Raw genomic sequence first — 21,997 nt, forward strand, 5'->3', positions numbered from 1 at the left:
TGACTCATTCTGAACCCCTACAGTACCTTTCTCCTTTTGGCTCCATGTTCATTTCTTTATTTTAACTCTTACAGCATGTAACCATGTTTATTTGCTTCCATATTTTTAAGTCCTACTGAGTGTGACTCTAAGAACAGGAATGATGCTTATTCATTTCAATTGCTGGTCCTTAGCACAGAACCTGAAACACTGGAGGAATCAATAAATGTTTGCTGAATAAATGAATAACAAAGCAGATATTGTATGAAGTGCTATACCAATATTAAATGAATATAATGGTTATTGTGACAATGCTTCTGAATGCCAGTCATAATAATGAGACTGACTACTACTTCATGGTTACTATATAAATATAGAATATACATAATATGCTTTTTAAAAACATGTTTTTATTGATTTTAGAGAGAGGGGGGAGGGAGACGGAGAGTGAGAAAGAGAAGCATTGATCTGCTGCACACACCTCGACCTCTCAGTGCACAGGAAGATGCTCAACCAACCGAACCACACTGGCCAGAGCTAAATTTCTTTACTATAATGGTGATATGTTACTTAACTCTTAAACTTTAAAGTTTCAGAGGCCCAATACCATCCATAGTTGTTCAAAGATTATTGATGTGGAGTGCTTACTAAAGCATCACATGTGTTGTAGTTTCCAAAAAGTGTGAATTAGACTGAGGCCAATTTTTTTTTTTTTTTTTACATATTAAATGGTGTTAACCTAAAACACTGCTTTTATGTATGTATCAACCTCAGGTGTGGAGACCGACTCATATGCCAGTGCACTGACTCATCCACAATTGGCAGTTGGGCCCTACCTCACTTGAGAGAAATCTTAGAGGCTTCAGAAATCAGACTAATAAAATAAGATTTTTTAACTAGTTCAAAATCAGAGTTCAAAAACAGTTCAGTTACTATTTAAGTACTGAGTTAAGACAGGAGGTTGAACAAAATTAATTTTGAAAATTTCAGAGTTTTAAAAGCGCAAAACTTTAGACTTGAAATCAACTGTTTCATTATATGCAAGGCATTTGAGTATTGAATATGTTAAAATTTCATTTAGCAGATTCCTCCCCAGACTTTTAAAACCACCACCAATAAATATTTACACATTTCCCTCCTTCGCCAGAGCATTTCCCCAGGTGCACACAAATACCACTCCTTCTGAGGTCGCGTTGCTCCAGATTAAACAGGCCCCCTTCCAGGACAGCAGCCCATCGCACTGCTCCAGCCAGAGCAAGGCTGCTGGCCCTCAAGGAATTCCACCGCTTTTGGTTAACTGAGCCGAGCTGAGAATCTCATTATGGAAGCCTTCCATCTCCTTCCCAAGCCAGCCTGGGAGAGGGGGCCAAGATGGCCTCATCCAGACTGGGCCTCAGCCCACCTTGCTTGAGGCCAGCTCACCAAAGTGTTTTAAGAGCATTCCAACAGCCAAATCACCCTTTTGCCCTTGTGCAGCGCCCTAATCAGTTTGGCTCATTGGATAGAGCGTTGACTCTTCGGTACTGGGTTCGATTCCGGTCAAATCACATACCTCGGTTGCAGGCTCGAAACCGGGCCTTGGTCTGGTTGTGTGTGGGAGGCAACCAATCAAATGTTTTTCTCTCTCTCTGTCCCTCCCTCTCCCTTGCACTCACTCTAAAAATCAATGGAAAAATATCCTCGGATGAAGATTAATCAAAACAAACAAACAAACAAACAAACAAACTTGTGCAGTGCATTTTCCTCAGGAAGACTGCATTGACCTACTTGTGCTTCTAGGACAGTATCTCTTCACGTTGGTAGGCTGGATGTCAGTCGTCAGGTGTGGGAGGCTGTGTGAGGAAGGTTCACTCCTAAGGAGGGAAGTTATCTTCTCTGAGAGGGCACAAATGGAGACATTGTTGTAGACCAAAAAAAGGGACGCTGTAATAAGTCTGACTGAAAGTAACCTCACAGGGTGATCTGATCACAAATTCCTAACTGGGCAGGTCATGGAGGGTAGTCACTCTAGGCCTGTAAAAGATTGATCTTCACCTTAAACAACCCTGTCCATTGTTTTTGTGCGTCTAGGTTAACACATCTTTAAAACACCTCTTTTTCAGATCCCCTGGAAGCATAACCACCCTCAAGAAAGCACAGAATCCTATTTACTGTCCTGTAATCCCATCAGAGAATTCCCAGATTTGCTTTCTCCCACTTTCAAGTAATCTTCCTTAATTCCACATGTATGAAAGAAACTGCAAAACTGTCATTCTCCAGAGCATCTGAGATCTTATTTCTGGGCATGTTGTCACTTTGGCTCAAATTCTTGTAAAAATTCTCTACAGGTTTGGGCGTTCTAGTGTTGACACTATAAACCTGGCACCTAAGGGCTGGGAGTAACCTTTCCTCATGCAGGCCCTCAATCCGCTTGGACTCAAGTGCCCAAACACCTCAACATCTTTGGGTAACGTTAAAATCTATTTTAGTCTCAATTAGCACTCAATTGCATTCACTGGAATATCTAAGTTTGCAGACAATCAGATAGGGTTTTCTTTCTTTTTTTAAATAAAAAATTACCGTTAATTTATGATCTTGTAGAAAATAGGGAGGAAATGTAGATAAAAGAAAACAGTGGGTGGGAGAATGTGGAAGAGGATATATACGGGTAAATGGTGATGAAAAAATAATAAAATAAAATAAAGGAAAATATAAAAAATTAATACTAAAAGGTTAAAATGTGTACATGTCAAAGAAGGTCCAGTTATTAGGCAGGTCTACCAGAAATCAATCCAGCAAGAACAAGATGGTGTGTTTCGGAAAGGCTAATCTATTGCTTCTTCCTTATTTTCCTCTGGGGACACTGGTACAACAGCTGGCATGCCATGGAAGATGGCATCGCTGGTGCCCAGCACAAGCAGCACAGAGGAGCAGAAGAGTATTGTTTGCAGGGCTAGAGTTGGCCCCTGTCCTACATTTTCCTGTATTTTCCCTCATTGCTTCCAGGTGTAGTCCTGTGGGCTGGATGTGGAGTGAGCTTTCCCGACTCCCAGCTTGAATTGCTGTCTGTTCCCCTCTGCAACAAACCACTCTCCTCACTGTCCACTCCTAGTACAAGTAACAGCAGTCTTCTGTTGGGATGGTGGCAGGATGGACTGCTGGTCTGCCTGTGAGTTTGTGCTTCCCATCTGGCGGGCCCAAGAAGCTCTTGTCCCATGTTATCAGGAGTCCTCTGTGTAGCCCCTGATGGAGGCTGCACTAACTAACTAACTAACTAACTAACCCTAGAATGGCACTGAGGAGCTGGCGCGGGGAGCTGTTTGGCTTTTGGGGAAGTTCCCCTGGGAAGCTGAGCTCTTATTCTGATGGTGAATGTTCTTTCACCCGTGTCCTGTGGGCACTGGCCAGCTGCATGGCAAGGGTTCAATCTGGAACTGCCCTCCCAGCCACCCAGAAAGATCTGTCTATTCCCATTATCCCCTGGCTTCCCACGAAATGGCCCTTTTGGCTTGTTTTCGTGACTTATGCCTCAGAGCAGCTGGGGCATACGAATGCCTTCGGGCCGTTCTCCAAGGACTCAGGATTGGCCTCTGTGGACGCCTGCTTGCGGAGGGCTTGTCACCGGCTCTGCAGGTCCCACTGAAGAGGAGCTTAGCGGGGAGGAAGGAGCGTGGGGCAGAGGTCCAGAGCAAGTTTTCCCTCCGGGAAGGGCGTCCCCTGGGGCTGCCAGGCCTGCTGTCTGCCCGCACAGCCTCCGCCCTTCCAGGCGCTCTCCACAGCGGCTGCCAGGGACGCAGTGTGTTCCAGCGCAATTATTTCAGCAGCACCTACTAGAAAAAGGAGCGTCACAGACGTCATTGTCACCCTCAAAACTGGTTTTCTTCATTTTGTGCAACAAGAGGCCCAGGGAATATGTTTGATGTCACATATTTGTCTATTTACATTAAAATCCTGGCACTCGGATGCCGCACTCTTGGTGATGGTAAGCCAGTCCGGTTCGGCGACAGAGAGTCAGCAGTCAGGCAGAGTGGGTGCCCGCGAGGGCCAGGATCTTCCAAAGTTTAGAATCTAAACAGACCCCTCACCTTCAGGCCGCTAGAGCGCCCCGCCCCGCCCCCCCAGAAAGGGACGCACCACGGAGTCGGGGCATCTGGGGCGAAAATCTGAAGGTGCTGGAGCGGGTTTTCTCGCGGAGAGGGGCGGGGCGGGCAGCGGCCGGCGGCGGCGGCGGGAGCCTGGGCTCAGTGCGGGGTTGGGAAGGGGAAAAGGAAGGTGAGGGGGAGGGGGAGGGGAGGGGGAGGGGAAGGGTGGTGGAAGCAGAGAAGGGGGAAGGGCTAGGTGGCCAGGAGCCCAGGGCTGCGTGAGTTGTGGCCCGGAGCTGCGGACAAGGGCCGGCGCGCTGGTGTGTGGGACAAAGATAGGCGCGTCATGAAGCCGGGTGCCTGGGCCTCCTTTGTTCCCTGGAAGCCTTTAAAAAAGCCCTCTCCACAGCCCTGTGCGGGGCGATGGGGACAATGGCCGGCAGCGCAGTGGGCCGAGCGGAACGCCCCCTTTTAGAGATGCCTTTCCAGCCGCCCTGGAGGCTCCCGCGCGGCGAGGGCCTTGGAACTACGCGCGGGGCGCGCACTGCTCTTATGGGGGACCGGAGGCCAACATTAAAACAGCACGAAGATTTAAAAAAAAAGGAAAAGGAAATCTCGCCACTGCAGTAAGGCGCAAGTTGCTCGGGCCTGTGGGTCCCTGGCAGAGGGCCCAGGCGGTTCCAGTCCCCCACCTGGCACGAGGGGCATGGGGCGCGCACGCAACTGTGGGGCGCATTGTCATCGTCGGGTTTTCCTGAATGCCACTGTGGCACATTCCTGGCCTTTGCCATTATTGGGAAATGAGAGGATCTTTTCTTCCATTCTTCCCCCTCCCCCTCCCTCCGTGTTTCTTCCGGCCATGGAATTATCTACTTCAGCTCAAAAGACATTCCATTCCCATGACAAAAGCAGAACCGGTGATGCCGGCATACTGTAGCCCTCTTTCTTATAGGGAGATCTAGGCCATAAATCATAATGAATGAAAACTTAAAAGAGCGTTTCTTTACCTTTTAATGGTGCACTTTGCTTATTTTCAAAGTGCCATGAACAGCTCCACTTCTTGACGTTCGACAACCAGAACCCACCTCAGACACTGAGCTGGCGATTTTTCCCCTTTAATATCCTAATGAAAATGGATTGAAGAGATTCGTTTGGAACTCCTTCTCAGCTCTAAAATGCCTTAAGTCTATCACTGAACAAAGGCTGACAGACTTTAAAACAGAGTGGGGCAAAACTATCCGTGGCAACTTTCTGTCTATTCATCCATAGTGCTCTCCTTCCCTCCTTTGGCACACTCCTACCTCACATCTGTTCCAGAAGCAATGACATATACACATTGGCTCACGCGAGGTAGACTCACATCAGCGTATGCCAGATTATCTGGAAATGGTTGATCAAAAACACTCTCAATAATGTGTAGTCCAACAGGAGACAGTAACTGGAGAAGAATGAAAGATCAGGCGGATATTTCCCCAAGAGAACAAAATATTGCAAAAGTTTGAACCCATCTTTAAACAAAACAGTCTCAGGCTTTCATCAGTAAATGTGTGGCAATTTACACCTGGGCTGGAGGATGGAAGGGTATCTGACTCAGTAATTGTTCTCAGGAAGGGTCATTTCTGGCCTCTCAAATCCCGAGTCTGGTATGTCACATTGCACAGGTGTTTTTCACAACTCACTGGGTCTGATGGGTCTGACAGTATGTAAGGCTGCCCCTGAGAGGAGCCCAGGGACATGGTGATTAGGGGATTTCTGAAGGAAGCACAGTGGAAGGGACAATGGGCCAATTACCAGCAAAGTCTGTGGGCTCCCTTGGAGAGGTTAAGGAGGAGAGCACTCAGCCTTTGAGCTACCGTGTCATCTGTTCTGGGGCTTAATCAAGTTATCATATCACCCCCGTGTCTACAGGCCTCCGTCCATCGATTTGAATGAAGAAAAAATTTGCAGACAAATTTCTAGCAGCAGGAAGTTGGGGCTCTCCTGCAAGGCTGGATGAAAAGCACCTGTAACCTTGCTGGCCTTGTCCAGCTCCTGCTGGGAGCCGCTTTGGGCTGCAGTCCGCTGGCTGCAGAGCCTGCCTGTCAGCAGGAGTTGGGGCTTGAGGAGGAGGGCGGGGGGATGCTATTATGTGTTTCAAGAGAATGCCCTGGAGCAGCCCCCACCGTGGCCAGGACAGCACAATGTGGCCAGCTACCCGTGAATAGGTAGGTGGACACTGTCCCCTTCCTTTAGATATTGGCTTGGAGTCATATTTAAGCTAAGGCAGGGCTGTCCTAAAGTCACCCCCACGGTGGCTTAAATGGAACACTTGTGTTTCTCCCTTTCTGTATGGAGGGTGAGAGGAAGACGCTCTCCAGAATGCCATCAAGGCCAGACCCCTGGTCCTCTCTGAGCTGCATTTCCCTGTTTGTGAAGTTCAGGGATGTTGTAATTTACATCTAATCTGGAGGGTGGAAGGAAGAGGGAGTTTGATGTAGTAGACTGAACATTGATTAGAGGTCATGAGACTTGTGTTGCAGGCCTAGCTCTATGACTTAGAGAAGTGGCTTAGTCTCTTTTTGTCATAGATACTTCAGTTTTAAGATGGGGATAATGGCCCTCTCTGTGGTCTCTGCAACTGGGAGCAGCTCCCCTCATCCCCTGAAGAAGTATGCCTGCACCAAGTTTGTCTCTACCCCCTCCTTGGTCAGGAGCGCCTCTCAGCTGAGCCGGTCACTGTCTGCTGTGGTGCTGAAACGACCAGAGACGCTGACAGATGAGAGCCTCAGCAGCTTGGCAGCCCCATGTCCGTCCTCTGACCTCGCTTATTTCTAGCTGCAGCTTCCAAACCAGTGCCATTTCAAGGGACATCGACACAACAGCCAAGTTCATTGGGGCTGGGGCTGCCACAGCAGGGGTGGCAGGCTCTGGGGCTGGAATTGGGACTGTGTTTGGGAGCTTCATCATTGGTTATGCCAGGAACCTTTCTCTGAAGCAACAGCTCTTCTCCTACGCCATTCTGGGCTTTGCCCTCTCAGAGGCCATGGGGCTCTTTTGCCTGATGGTGGCCTTTCTCATCCTCTTTGCCACGTGAAGGAGCTGTCTCCACCTCCCATAGTTCTTTTTCCCATGTCTTGTCTGCCCTCTATGTTCCTCTTCCTATAGCCTTGCCACCTCCCCCGCCCCCCACGAGGCAGCCTCGGGAAAGTGATTGGCTCAGGGTTTGACAGAAGGAAAACAAATAAATACTCTATTAATAAGATGTAAAAAAAAAAAAAAAAAGATGGGGATAATGATCTAAGCTGTTACTTCACCGGTTATGAGTAAATATGATGATAGATGTTGATCAGCAATGAAAAACTTTAAAACTACATTGCAAGTGGTCTTTGAAGCCCTTCCAGCCACCTGTGCCCTAGGATTCGATGTCACAAAGAGGGATAAAAGAAGAGGAGAGTTACTAATTAGCATTAATATAAGAGCATTCCATCCTGAGAATGAGTTGGTCACTGGAGGTAAATTTCATAGCCATTAGCAGGAGAAGCCAGAAGATAAGACTTCAACACTCAGTAAAGCTTGTTGATCTGATTTAAAGAAACTTTTCTGAGCTCCACAGGAAATTGGACTTTTTGACATTTTGATGAAGGGCTCAGAACCTGAAAAAGTAGAATGGAGACCTGGCTTGTAAATCACTCCATCCCCTGCCCTTTGGACTGTGTTTATATTCTGTAGTCACTTTGTGACCGGGACATCAACCTTGATCCCAAGGGCAGCTCCAGCATGTTCCTCATTTTTTAAATGAGGTACACTTTCTCTGCCTCTCTAACTCATGGAGCAGTGGTAGAATCAACTGGTTAAAAGGTGAAATGTGCTTTGTAAATAAAGTGTAAGGTGTTAGATATGTTTGTAACACACATATACACACACGTGGAAAGGACTATTCTTGCCTATTCAACTGGAGCCTGGAAGAACACACAGGGGCCATTCTGCAGCCTTGTGGACCTGACTATATGGATTCAGTGTTATTCAGGGGTCCTCAAACTTCGGCCCGCCAAGGACATTTATCTGGCCCGCCGGGTGCCGCTGCCTGTCCTGCTTAGCAGCCGACTCGTCCCAGGCCCGCAGTGTGCATAGGAATTTGTTCATAGTTTTCTTTTTAAACTATAGTCCGGCCCTCCAGTGGTCTGAGGGGCAGTGAACTGGCCCCTGTTTAAAAAGTTTGAGGACCCCTGTAAGATGATCTGGCTCATAAGAGGATCCTTCATACGGAATTAACATCTAGCTGCTCACTCTGAATGAATAGGTATGGGTGCCTTGCTGATCTCCGGCTCCTGAGGGGGTGGCCCTGTGGGCATAGGGAGGACTGGAGTGTTGGTGCCCAGACATAGAGATAATCTGACGGTGAACAGTGAAAACTGAGACTGAGTGCTCTTCATTCCTTACTTCCTCACTTATCTGCCCCTAAGCCCCTGCCCTGTGATTTTTGCCTCTGCCATTTCCTCTGCCACCATCTCCCCATCTTCTCTGCTTCTTAAATGTGTCTTATCTTTTAAGGTCCTGTGCAATGTCACCTCCTTAGGGAGGCCACAGTCTTCAAATATCTAACCCAGTCAGAACTGAATGTCTTGCCTGTGAAACTTTGTTCTGTCCTTTGCCCCATCAGTTTGTTTGTGCTCATTCTGTGAGCTCCTCAGAGTTTGTGTTTTCTTGGTGACCAGTCCCTAGCACGGCTGCTGGTGCACAACAATTTCGGCATTAAATGTTGAACTGCATTTTGCCACTCCCCAATGTGTCAGTGACATGAAGGAACCGTGGGAAGGGAGGGGCAGGTGACATCCTCTATTGTCATGTTTATTTATTGAAACCAAATCCATTTTTGGTTTTGCCTTGAATCTCACCCAAACTGAAAATGTGCAAAACTGCTCTAAGGTAATTGGCGATGTACCTGCAAGTGCCACGACAACTTCTCTTTCCTGTGTGTTTCATTCTTGCCCAAATAAGGCGCTCCTTTGCTGCCTCTAGAGTGACTTTAGGAAATCCTTGCAGAAATGACTCCTGGCCAAGTGGACAGCTCGCTCAGGGGCCTGGCCTCACAAATACCCTTTGTGCTCTAATCCGCACCGGTTTACTTCCACAAGAAGGTACAAACTTCACACTGTGGCAAGGATGCAGTGGCGAAGGTTTTGTCTCTCACTTCTGCATTTACACCTTCCGTCGGAGAAGTTGTGGTCAGGGAGAGAGCACCTCTCCCCGTAGTTCCCTTGTGTGGGGTTCCTGGACCACCAGGGACTCATGTGAGTGGTCAACATGTCTCTTTGAGCCTTTTCAATATTTCAAAAAGCCTGAGATAAGGGTGCAGGGCCTACTAACAAGTGAAGTTCCTGTGTTGTGTTCCCTTTTGCTTTTGGCTCAGTTCAGTATGTTAGCGCGGAGTAGCTCATGATAGTGAAAAGTTACCCAGCACTACGTTTGACTTTGTAGGTCCAAGTATTTTCGGCTGAAGTGTCTTTTACACAATAATATGTACACACTTTAAGGATGCAGTTTGATGAGTCTGACAGCTGTGTACAGTCGTGTAGCTATACCACACTGCAGACACACCATTTCTGTTGCCCCCGTAGTCCCTCATGCACATCACAGCCAGCACCCTCCTTAGAACCCCTGCTGTAGGCAACTGCTGATCTTGTCATTGCAGTAGCGCCTTTTCTAGAATCTTATATAATAAAGAGGTAATATGCAAATTGACTCTCATGCCCTCGCATCACAAGATGGCCACCCCCATGTTGTCACAAGATGGCTGACAGGGGAGGGCAGTTGGGGGCAATCGGACCGTCAGGGAAGCAGTTAGGTGCCAATCATGCCCGCAGGGGAGCTATTAGGGGGCTATCAGGTGGGCATGCAGAAGTGGTTAGGGGCAATCAGGCAGGCAGGCAGGAGAGTTGTTAGGAGCCAGAAGTCTCGGATTGTGAGAGGGATGTCTGAAGAGGGGTCCCAGATTGGAGAGGGTTCAGGCTGGGCTGAGGGACACCCCTCCAGTGCACAAATTACGTGCATTGGGCCTTTAGATTTTTATAAATGGGGTAATACAGTATGTTGTTTTTCTGTATTTGACTTTTTTCATTTACTATAATGTTTTTGAGATTCATCCATGTTGTGTGTAACGATATTTTGTTTCATTTTTAGTGCTGAGTAGTATTTCATAAGATAATTACAATTTGTTTGCCCATTCACCAATTGATGGTCATTTGGGTTGTTTCCAGAGTTGAGCTGTTACGAATATGTGGCTACAATGTTGACATGAACATTCACATACAAGTCTGTATGTGGACATATATTTTAATTTCTCTTGAGGAAATAGCTAGGAGTGAAATTGCTGGGTTGCCTCATGTCTCTATGCTTAACTTTATAAGACATTGTCAACCTTGCTTTCAAAGTGACTGCACCATTGTACGTTCGACTACCAGTATATGGGAATCCAGTTGGTCTCTACCCTTGCTAACGCCTATTGTTGACAGTCTTTTCCATTTTACCCATTCTAGTGGGGATGTAGTGGTATTCCACTGCAGTTTTAATTTGCATTTCCCTGATGACTACTCGTGTCCATATTGGTTAGTCATATATAGGGTGGGACAAAAGTAGGTTTATAGTTGTTCATATAGAAAATAATACAGTAATTAATAAATAATACATGAATAAACTGTTTCATGTACTCACAACTATAAACCTACTTTTGCAGAGCAAAAGTTTTTAATTTTGAAGGTATTCAGTCTCTCACCATTAAGTATGGTTAGCTATAGGTTAAAAATATCTCCTTTAAGAAGTGAGGAAGTTCACCTCTATTCCTATTTTTTTGGAGGGTTATTAAGTCATGGATGGGTGTTGAATTTTGTCAAATCTTTTTCTATATTCATTGACACAATCAAAATTTTTTTCTTTTATTCCATTATTATGGTGGATTACATTGATTGGTTTTTAATTTTTAAACCAACCTTGCATTCCTGCATTAAATCTATATAATCATGACACATTATCTTTTTTTATATATTGCTAGATTTTATTATTTAAAATTTTGATTTTGTGTCTATGTTCATGAGGGATATTGATCTGCAGTTTTCTTTTCTTGTGATCTTCTTGTCTGGTTTTGAAGTTAGGTAATTCCTCCTAAAATAGGTTGAGCTGTGTCCCCTCCTCTTTCAGTTTTTGAAAAAGTTTATGTGGGATTGACATTATTTCTTTTTAAAATACTTGGTAGAATATAGTAGTGAAGTTGTCTGGGCCTAAAATTTTTTAATGGAAAGTTTTATTTACAACTTCAGCTTATTTAATTGTTATAATTCTATTCAAATTTTTTATTTCTTGAATCACTTTTGTTAATTTGTCTCATAATATACTTTGTCTAAGTTATCAAATATATTGACGTAAGTTATTAAAAACAAACCCTTTCATTTTTTGATGTCTGTAGGATCTGTACTAATGTTATCCCATTTATTTCTGATATTGATAACTTAGGTTTTCTTTCTTGCTTTTTGATCAGCTTAGCTAGTTAATTTTATTTATCTCTTTAGAAAACCAGTTTTTGTTTCATTGCTTTTCTCAATTGTTTTTTTTATTTTTTATTTTATTGATTTTTGCTCTTATCGTTATCATTTTCTTCCTTATACTTAATTTATATTTAATTGCTCTTCCCTTTCTAATTTATAAGACAGAAACCCAGATCATTGATTTTAAGTATTTTTTATAATATAAACATTTAAAACTACTTATTTCCTGTAAGCATTAATTTAGTATATGCTACATATTTTGACATAGTCTATTTTAATTTTTCTTTATTTAAAAATAATTTTCATTTTACTTGTGATTTATTTTTTTTGAACCATGGATTATTTAAAAATGTGTTGTTTAATTTTCAAGTACTTGATATCTATTTTAGCTGATATTAATATAGTTTTTCAAACTTTCTTATGATTATGGTTTGCATGACAAATATTTTTACCATTCACTTACTTTCTGCTGACCTTTCCTAGGTATCTTGTTGTTATTGATTTCTAATTAACTATGATCAGAGAACATAGTCTACATGATTTTAATTTTTTTCAATGTACTGAGACTAGTTTGTGTCATTGATTGCTGATGAACAGACCCTGTACACTTGAAAAGAATGTGTATTCTTACAATTGTTGAAGGTGACATTTATAAATATCAGTCAGGTCACTGTGGTTCAAATTGTTCAGATTTTCTATATCTGTGTTGGTTATATTTATCTAATTGTTCTATCTCTTACTGAGATTAGGGAGTTAAAGTCTCCAATTATGATTATGGAACTATCTGTTTTTCCCTTTAATTTTGTTTATTTTTATCACACATATTGTGAAGTTCTGTTAAAAGGAACATGTATACCTATGATTATCAAGTCTTTCTGTTGAACTTATTCTTTTATCATTATGAAATATCTTTTTATTACTTTAATTTTTTGTCTTGATATCTATTTTAGCTGATATTAATATAGTCTCTCAAACTTTCTTATGATTATGGCTTGCATGAGAAATATTTTTACCTTTCACTTACTTTCTGCTGATCTTTGTGTGTGTGTGTGTGTGTATATATATATATATATATATATATATATATATATATATATATATTAAAAACCTATATATATATAAAAAGGCAGTGACTGTGATGAACAAAACGACCAATGGACCAACCGACGCTCAACACAGGAGCTGCCCCCTGGTGGTCAGTGCATGGCCCTTCCACAGCAGTAGCATCCGCTCAGAGGGTGGGTCCACAGCCATTGGGCTGACCCCCACAGGCTTCCCCCCACCAGTGCACGAATCACAGCACTAAAAGCTGGCAGTTACTAAGCACCATCCTTGTGCCAGGCGAAGGCCTCATACTCTCCACGGAATCTCAGATAATCCCAGAACCCACCTCACAGGGTTGATCTAAGGCTGTGGTCGGCAAACTGCCGCTCGAGAGCCACATGCAGCTCTTTGGCCCTTGAGTGTAGCTCTTCCACAAAATACCATGGCCTGGGCAAGTCTATTTTGAAGAAGTGGCGTTAGAAGAAGTTTAAGTTTAAAAAATTTGGCTCTCAAAAGAAATTTCAATCGATGTACTGTTGATATTTGGCTCTGTTGACTAATGAGTTTGCTGACCACTGATCTAAGGGTTTCTATTCATAGCTTTCAGAATGGAATGAGATTATCAGCTTTTAAGTAAGTGAGGGAAAACACACGCTGCTCCTTTTTCATTCTCTTCCTCCTGTCTTCTTGCAAGAAAAGACCAACTGGCTCCCACAGCCCGCCCAGAGCACTGTGCCAAGAGCTCACAGGCCCTCAGCTGCAAGTGAGTCTGCCTTCCAATGGCCTTTACACCTAACACCACTGCCTGTGCATCTTACTCACCCTGTGTCACTGACTGAGCACCTGCTCAGGCGATGCCCGGGTGCTCACAGAGCAGCAGGGAGCCAGCCGCCCTGTCCTACAGATCGTGCTTTCTCACCAGGAGAAGACAGGGGTGTGGGGAGGAAACAGCCTCAGACAGACATGAGGTGCAGCTGTTAGAGGGTATGGGCACCATGAAAACATGGGAATGAAGTCACATAGGGGCTCTGCGAGGGAGGGGCAAAGGGAGGCTCACTGAGGGAAACTGGACTGATGGAGGAGAGCCAGGCGGATGCCTGGAGAAGGGCATTGGGCAGACGGCACAGCCTATGGAGGGGCAGCAGGATGAGCAAGAGGCTGAATGGAAGAGGGTCAAGGCTGGGTCAGGGGGCACATCCTGCAGAGATCTAGGGCCCATGAGAACCTGGCATTCCCTGACTGCAGGCGGAGGCACCAGGGCTGTAGGTGAGGACCTGCTGGCTTCTGTGTCAGGAGCAGACTCTGAGGGAAGAGGAAGCAGGGAGACAGCAGGAGGCGACAGCATCCTCACCGAGGGCGATGCGGAGACAGTGGAAACTGTGGCAGCTGAGGTAGCGGCTTTGGGGTGTACTGGAGGGAAGCCAGAGCATGAAGAGTGATGGGGGGCGGGGGAGGTGGGGAGGAAGCCCCATGCTCCGCTCGGCCCCTGGGAAGGCAGGGTCTCCGGCAGCTGCTGGCAGGGGGCTATCTGTTTTGAGGGTCTGACTGGAAAACCCAGACCTTAGTTTGAGCTCCACACGAGGGACGTGCAATGTTCACAACCAGCCTCCCACCCTGAGGTCTAGGAGGCGGGTCATTCCCCACTGGCTGACCTAATCCCTCCATGCACCCCCCGCCCCCACCTCCAAGCTCTCTTCAATGATGACAAGTACTTATTGGAAACAAGCAAATGGTTTTAATTTTGGTACAAAAAACAACAAAACAGAATGTACAGTATTATGGAAAGCAAGTGTTGAAAACTAGGAAAATGAAGCCCCCTTTTGGACACACAGATCAGCTGTGCCCAGAACCGGGTCACAGGTGACACAAAAGGTCTCAGGGTCCAACGCAAAGGGCTTCCCCAGGCGGTCTGACTCCAACCCCCGACTCCTGTTTCCAGGACAGAGAGGATCCTGCACCACAGAACAGAATGGCTGAGACCAGTCCTATGTCTGTGGCCTAAGGCAGTGGTCGGCAAATTGCTGCTCGTGAGCCACGGTTTGCCAATCTGTTGACTAATAAGTTTGCCGACCACTGGGATAGGGTCTTAATCACAAGGAACAACAACAGCCTGTAATTATTAGAATCGAGAGTCTAAGGCAGCCTTGGGCAAACTGCGGGCCGGATCCGGCTGTTCTATCCGGTTCTCTTGCTCTCCCCTCCGCTCCTTTACTTTGAATTTATATTAGTTCACACAAACACTCCATCCATGCTTTTGTTCCGGCCCTCCGGTCCAGTTTAAGAACCCATTGTGGCCCTCGAGTCAAAAAGTTTGCCCACCCCTGGTCTAAGGCAATGCTTGCAGTGCTTCCCGAGAAAGAAATGCTCCTGAGGTGCTGGGACAGGGCGATCAGCTTCCAGATCACTGTCTCTAACTCCCACCCGGGGTCTGTGGTGCTCCCAGCTCTGCCCCTCCATCCCCCTCCCATGCCCTTCCCAGGTGAACCACAGACGGCCCTTTCCATCCTCCACCTTCCTCAGCTCTGATGGCAGGTAGGGAGGGTGAAGGGTCATGTGGGGAATCTGAGGGCCTTGAGGAAGTGCCGCTTGAAGAGCCAGAGACAGTGTCTCATGAGTGCGTGTTTAGAACCGGTCCCCCTCCCTCCCTCCAACTCTGTCACTGCAAAACTTGGCTGTTTTGGGCAAGTCGACCTCTGGAGTGTTAATTCTCTCTCCTTTAAAATAAGAACAAGAGCCTGGCGGGAGTGGCTAAGTGGTTGAAAGTAGACCTATGACTCATGAGGTCAAGGCTTGACTCCCTGTCAGGGCACATGCCCAGGTTGTGGTCTCTATCCCCAGTGTGGGGTGTGCAGGAGGCAGCCGATCCATGATTCTCTCTCATCATTGGTGTTTCTCTCTCTTTCTCCCTCTCCCTTCCTCTCTGAAATCAATGGAAGATATCTTATATAATAAAAGCCTAATATGCATATTGTCCCCTCGACCAGGAGTTCGGCCTGGAGTTTGACTGCTCACTATGACATGCGCTGACCTCCAGGGGGCGGCGCAGAACATGGTGGGCATCGGCGACGAGGCACTGGCAGTGGACGGCAGTGGAAGTGCTGCCGGCCCCAATGGGCTTCCGAGACCTCAGGGGCCAGTTGGGCTCACCATGGGTTCGCGCAGGAGCTGGTCTGCTGAGGCCGGCTGGGAGAGAGCACGCTGCCCACCTGGCTTCAGTGCAGGGTCGCTGGGCAACTCAGAGGCCCATGCTGCACCCGAGCCCATGGTGTCGAGCCGCGCTTACCACATTTCAGCATGGGGACTTGGGCACTGTGACTCAGGCAGAGGGGGGAAAGTGAGGGCCCGGGGGCCCAGGTGCTGCCCAGGGCCCAGAGGTAAGCTGGGACCTGCCCTTCCATGCCAGACACTCACGCTTCGATCGCCAGCCAGGCCTAGGGACCATACCTGTGCATGAATTTTGTGCACCGGGCCTCTAGTATATATATATATATTTATAAACAGCTCATAGTTTATCTGTTATGGCCAACTCTGCCTTTACCTGGAGAGTTTAGTTCATTAAACTTTAATGTGATTATTAATATGGTTGGGTTTGGGCCCACAACTTTATTATTTGTTTTCTCTTTGTTGCTACTGGATTGTTTTCCCCCTTGACTCCTCCTTGCCTGCCTTTTGGTGGGTTATTTGGATAACTTTTAGAATTCCATTTTAACTTACACTTTTAGCTATAATTCTTTACTTTTATTATGATTTCTTTAAGGACTACTAGTATATACTATAATATATTCTTAACTTTCAGTCTACTTATAGTTAATATTTTACCCAAAATGGAGAAAATTTGCTACCATATAATTTCATACCCCTTCATTCCTTATGCCTTAGTTGTTGTAGAAGACTGGAGAAAAACCAAGCAAGGCTTAGAGAAATGGAGTTACACAGCTTTATTACACTGACAGACTCAGAGGAGGTTGCCTCTCAAATTCTGAGCAAACCAATATGATGGAAGCCCCTCTTTTATCCCCTTTTGGTGTCTTTGTCCCCCAAACATGGGTTATACTTCCGGACCTTTGCGGGCTTTGCAAAAAGCCCAGGTGTTGGGGGTCTTGAGACCATACCTAAGGGCCTGGCCTGGCGCCAGTGCTGATAACCCCCCTCCAGGGGGCTGTGTGCTGTTCATGGTTTATGGCCTCAGGTCTTGCAAGACCAAATTCTGGGAAAGGGGCAGTGACTTAATTATAGGTTATCAAGAATGTACATTAGGTTACTGGCACAAATTCAGATTGCTAGCCTCCCTCCCCCCACAAATGTCTTATTTTCCCCATCAAGTTATTATAAATATTATATCTACATATTTTATAAACCACACAAGGCAGTGGTATAGTTTTTGTTTTAGACAGTCTTATATGTTATAAAGAAATTAAAAAACAAATGTAGAGTTTTATATTGATCCATAAATTCTTTATTTTTAATATTCTTTCCTTTCTGAGGATTTGAGTTCCCATTTGGCATCATTTCCTTTCAGACTGACAAGCTTCCTTAGCATTTCCTATAGAGCAAGTCTGTTCGTGACAAACTTGTTTAGTTTTCTTTTATCTGAAAATTAATTTCTCTTTGATTCTTGAAGAATATTTTTACTAGATCTAACGTTCTGGGTTGACAGGATTTAAAACAAAATTTTTAGCACTTAAAAGGCAGGCAGGGAGAAATTAGGGGGGAAACAACCCGGGGACAAAGAAAAAACAAATAGGAAATTTCATTGTGGTCATAATTTTTATTTTATTAAAGAGAGTCATAATGCGTGCTAGAATGGTCTTGTTTGCTAATTACAACATCTGGGTCATCTTGTGGTTGTCTCACTTGATGTCCTTTTATCTTGAGAATGTGTTCTATTTTCCTACTTCTATGTATGTTGAATAATTCTGGGTTGGTTATATTCTGGACATTATGCACGTTAAATCATCTAGATTCTGGATTTTAGTGTTCTTCTCTGATGGCTGTTATTTCTTTTGTTTTATCAAGCAATTATCTTGGTTGGATTCAAACTGTAAACACTCTCTTAGGCAGCAGTGCCAATATCAGTGCAGATCTTTCCCCAGTAGCTTAGCTGCTTTGCGTCTTCCCTGTGTATATGTGGTTCCGGGCTCAGACAGAGATGTGGACAGACAGAATTTTAGGATCTTCTTTCTGCCTCTTTCCCTTTAACATTTTACCCTCTCTCTCTCACTATCATAGTTTCCTTGGTTCCCAGGCCAGAAAAGATTTTTTTTTTTTTTACCACTGTCCACCTCACCCTCCTCACTGCTCTGTATACTGTGCCAAGTGTACTAGTATCTGGTCTCAACTAAAGTCTGCAAATATGTGAATTTTCCCTTCAGAGCACGGACTTGCCATCATATTCTATCTGCTTCTGTTCTCTTCTGTTCACTGAGGTGCTATTACTCAGCCATTACCAGAAGTGGAATGTGACTATATTTAATTTACTCACTAGAAAATAAAGGCAAAGAACAGAATAATTTCAGGAACTGAAAGAACTTGCTAGGCCTGAGTAAGCCCTAAATTAATGCTCAGGGGATAAATGTTCTCCCCTCATCCCACTCTGCTGGATTACCCTCAACGACAGAGTGCTCACTACCCCATAAAGCAGCCCACTCCATTTTAGATCTTTCTGACCACTTAAAACATTTTCCTTTGGTATGTTCAAAAACGTCTTCATTTAAGCTGTCACTCCTCAGTCCCACCTCCAACCCTCAGGGCCACACGGAATGAGCCCAATTGCCCTTTCCTACGAAGTCACTGGCCTTTCGAGTTGAGGCTGCAGCCTTGGCTTCTCCGACCAGTCTCTGTAGTGCAGGATATCTAGGCCTCTCATGATTCGATCTCCTTCCCTTGACCAGGACCCTGTGCTTACGTAACTTTTTTAAAGTGTGACATCCAGAAAGGGCCCAACACTGGGGCAATGCCTGGCCTGCCCGGAGGCCCCCTTCTTTCCACTAGGCAGCTTCGATCCCCATTGGTGTATCTCCAGTCATGTAATTGGTTCGTATTAAGCTGGTGGTCAGTGAGCACCCTGGCCCTTTTTCATCTTTCCCACACACCACTGTCCCCAGCTGGCCTCCCAAAGCTGCCTTCTCAGCAGCTCCTCAAGCCTCAGAGGATTTGCCACCATCAGGGCTGAGCTTGCCCCTAGACCTCCCCTTGCCCTCAGGGCATCAAGCTTGGACAGGGCTTGGAATAGGATCCCCCAAGGCCCTTAAATCTGTCTGTATTTCTGCTAATTTTTAGAAAAATTAATCTGCATCATGCAATGGCTTATATTTAAGTCAGGGTCCACACAGTCACTACTGAGCAAGATACTGTATAGAATTTTATAGTTTGCCAAACATTTTCCATATTGCTTTACTGGGTCCATGGAATAACCAGAATAACTGTATGAGGTATGGGGAGGAGGGTGTAATATCCCCATTGGACAGATGAGAACACTGAGGTTGCTTGCTGGTAGACTCCAGGCTGCCAGGACTAGGGACAAAGGAGAATCAAAATCAATGAAACGCTCTATATATTTATCACAAAGCACTTTCCTCAACATCTCAGAGACTTCCGGCTACCATTCGAATTTATCTCTGAGCCATCCTCTGGATAGAATTTTTTTCTCAGGCCATTTTTTGATACAGATTATCTAAACGAAGTCTCCTTTTCCACCCCAGCCCTACCGGTGTGGTACAGCCGAGCATAGTAATAAGGAGACGGGAATCTCTAGGCTGCTTTCCAAGAAATTGCTTCTAGAATCATGGGCCCCCAGCCCCACACAAAAGCACAGGTATGGAAGCCTGGCGCGCCCCTGACCTTTCACATCCACAGAGCCAAGCTGTGGGGAGGAGGGGCTGCTGCACAAAAGGGTCTGACGAGTGACCCGGCCCGCCTCAGCTACCTGCTGTGCCCCACAATGGGGCCCGAGGCCCCGACTGCCTCCGGGGCCCGAGAAAAGGGCCGAGATAATGACAGGCTTCGCTACCGCTGCTCTCTTCTGAGAAACGAGAAGAGGGAGGCGGCAAAACCTCCGGGATAATAAAGAAGTAACAAATGAGGAATAAAAGCTTATGGAAGACATCTTAACCCAGGGATGAAAAAAATGTCAACATCTGTGAGGCTTTCTGCACCAGCAGACCCGGGCCCTAATGCAAACCCTCGGAAAGCCATTCACTGGAGCAGAGGCAAAAAGGCTACATTTTTCTATGGGGGCGTCGCGGGCGCGCTGAGGCTGCCCTTTCCCTTTGGGGCGCTGCTGAACCGGGCGCTAATGTTCATCTCCAGCTTCATTAAGGAGCCCGGGGCAGGGGGAGAATGGAGCGCCCCCACCATCTTTATCCCGAAGTCTGCGAGGTGGGAGGATTGAGGAGCAGGCGAGATGCATGCACGTTGAGGCAAGGAAGAAAGCCAGAGGAATTAGAGAAAACGCTGTTTAACAAGGGTCTCCTTTGACCGGGGCCTTTGGGAAGGACGGCGCTCCAGGAAAAGTAATCCTCTTAGCAGCTACTTACGTGTGTGTACAAAACAGGGAAATCGAATCTGAATGTCCTCATTGCATTTGCTAAAGTACCTAATGAAAACACAAAGATTCCTTATTCTGATCTTCACCTTTCATCCCGACCACGGGGAGTGGCAGATGTTTGCTTATAGGGCTGATTAAAAAATTTCAAGCTGGAAATTTGGGGTGGGGGAGGAGCTGACCCTACTTTCTCTTTCCAAGAGGTGTGGGTTGCAGAACTTTGAGCCTTTGTGTTTCCCCCTGGGGTCCCCCTCCTGCCCCGTGACTTTGAGGAGCTACGTGTGGTTTTATTTCTTGGGCTTGTGCTCTATGCTCACCATTGGAATGTGTCTCCAGAGGCCTCAACCAGAGAAATCTCAGATCCTGGCCAACAAATGCAGCTTCCTGAGAAGAGTGGGAAACTTGGCATGAAAGGAAATGTGCTCCCGAATTTGTGACTGCTTTGCATTTGGGGAACATTGTACCCTGGCCGGAGAGGACCAAGATGGTCACCACACCCACAAGTCCACATACCTACACCCCTCTCCACACACACCTCCTATTTCCAGTCTGGACGGTTTTAGTTAGCCTTAGGGACAAACATCTTTCTTGCCTCTTACAGAGGTTTTTAGATCAAATGTTTTAATTATGATTTGGCTCAAAAATGAAGCAAGATGTAAGTAAAAATAAGTAAAATGTTTTGGGGGTTGCCAAGGAGACTTTACCTAAGCCAAAATAGGAGAGTGTGCTTTTATTTCTCCTTTGATATGCCACAGGACTGTTTGAAATGTAAAACTATTGTTTGCTGTTGGGGTGCGAAAGGAATGGCGGTAAAGGGGGCAGCCACACAGAGGTTGATTCTGGCTCCGGGTCTGCTTCAGGCTGTCCATCTGTGGGTTGCCACTGTGGTCCTAGGCTTTCAGGGTAGGTAGTGAGCTCCCAGGCTCTCAAGGTATTCAAGCAGTGGCCCAAGTTCAGTCATTACTTGGAGAGGATTCCCATGCTGGGTGTGCAGTTGAATTGGATGAAGTCTGAAGCCTTTTGCAATATTAATATTAATAATAATATTACTATGAGTACTGATTATGTGCTAGTCACTCTTCTAAGGGCCTCAATGGATTATCTCATTTAATTTTCACAGCTCTGTGATATAAACTCCCTTATTATGCCCATTTTGTAGTTAAGGAGAGGTTAGGGGCATAGCTGCTAATGTCAGAGTCAGTATTCAAACCCAGATCCATCTAATGCCAACCTTAGGCTCTTACCTCATGCTACAAGGCCTCCTAGGAGAACTTGGTTTTGGGTGATTTTCTGTTCCCCTCTTTACCTGGTTGGTAGGAGAGGACTGACTCTGTCTTTCCTGGTTCATCCCCTGATGCCATAGCATCTCTCCTCTCCATTCCTTTGGAAGAATGAGGGAAACCTGGGACATCCCTGGGCAGCCTGTCCCTGCTGTAGGCTGGGGAAGGTTCTACACCCACTGCCAGGCCCCAGAACATGAGGGTGGGCGGACACTGTTCCTTGCCTGAAGCAGGAGGGTGCTCAAGTCAGGCGTCCCATCTACTAGTGTACAATCTCTTTCAGCAGCTACTCTAAGGCCCTGGGTCTTACAGGAGAGTAGCTGCTGAAGAGAATCTGTGTACCCTCTGAGAAGCATACCTTCTCATTCTCCAGGTCCTTTCTGCTGAGATGAGCCTGTGGCCCACCCAGAAAATGGTGAGCAGACACTTCAATTACAAATTTAAAAAAAAAATTGATTTTAGATTGAAAAGATGAGAGAGGCAGTGCAGGCATGTGCCCTGACGGGGCATCGAACCAGCGACCTCTTGGTGCCCGGGACAACACTCAACCAATTGAGCCACACCAGCCAGGGC

The 21,997-nt window shown here is 45.9% G+C and overlaps 1 pseudogene across 1 annotated transcript; it reads left to right on the top strand.

The window, feature by feature from the left end:
* The first annotated feature begins 4,386 nt into the window (after window positions 1–4,386).
* Window positions 4,387–7,113, top strand: LOC308241279 (ATP synthase F(0) complex subunit C2, mitochondrial-like; annotated as a pseudogene). Its single transcript has 2 exons — window positions 4,387–4,396; window positions 6,624–7,113. The product of its transcript is annotated as an ATP synthase F(0) complex subunit C2, mitochondrial-like (transcript).
* Window positions 7,114–21,997: the final 14,884 nt, after the last annotated feature.

This window comes from Plecotus auritus, assembly GCF_963455305.1.
Source record: "Plecotus auritus genome assembly, chromosome: 2".
NCBI lineage: Eukaryota > Metazoa > Chordata > Mammalia > Chiroptera > Vespertilionidae > Plecotus > Plecotus auritus.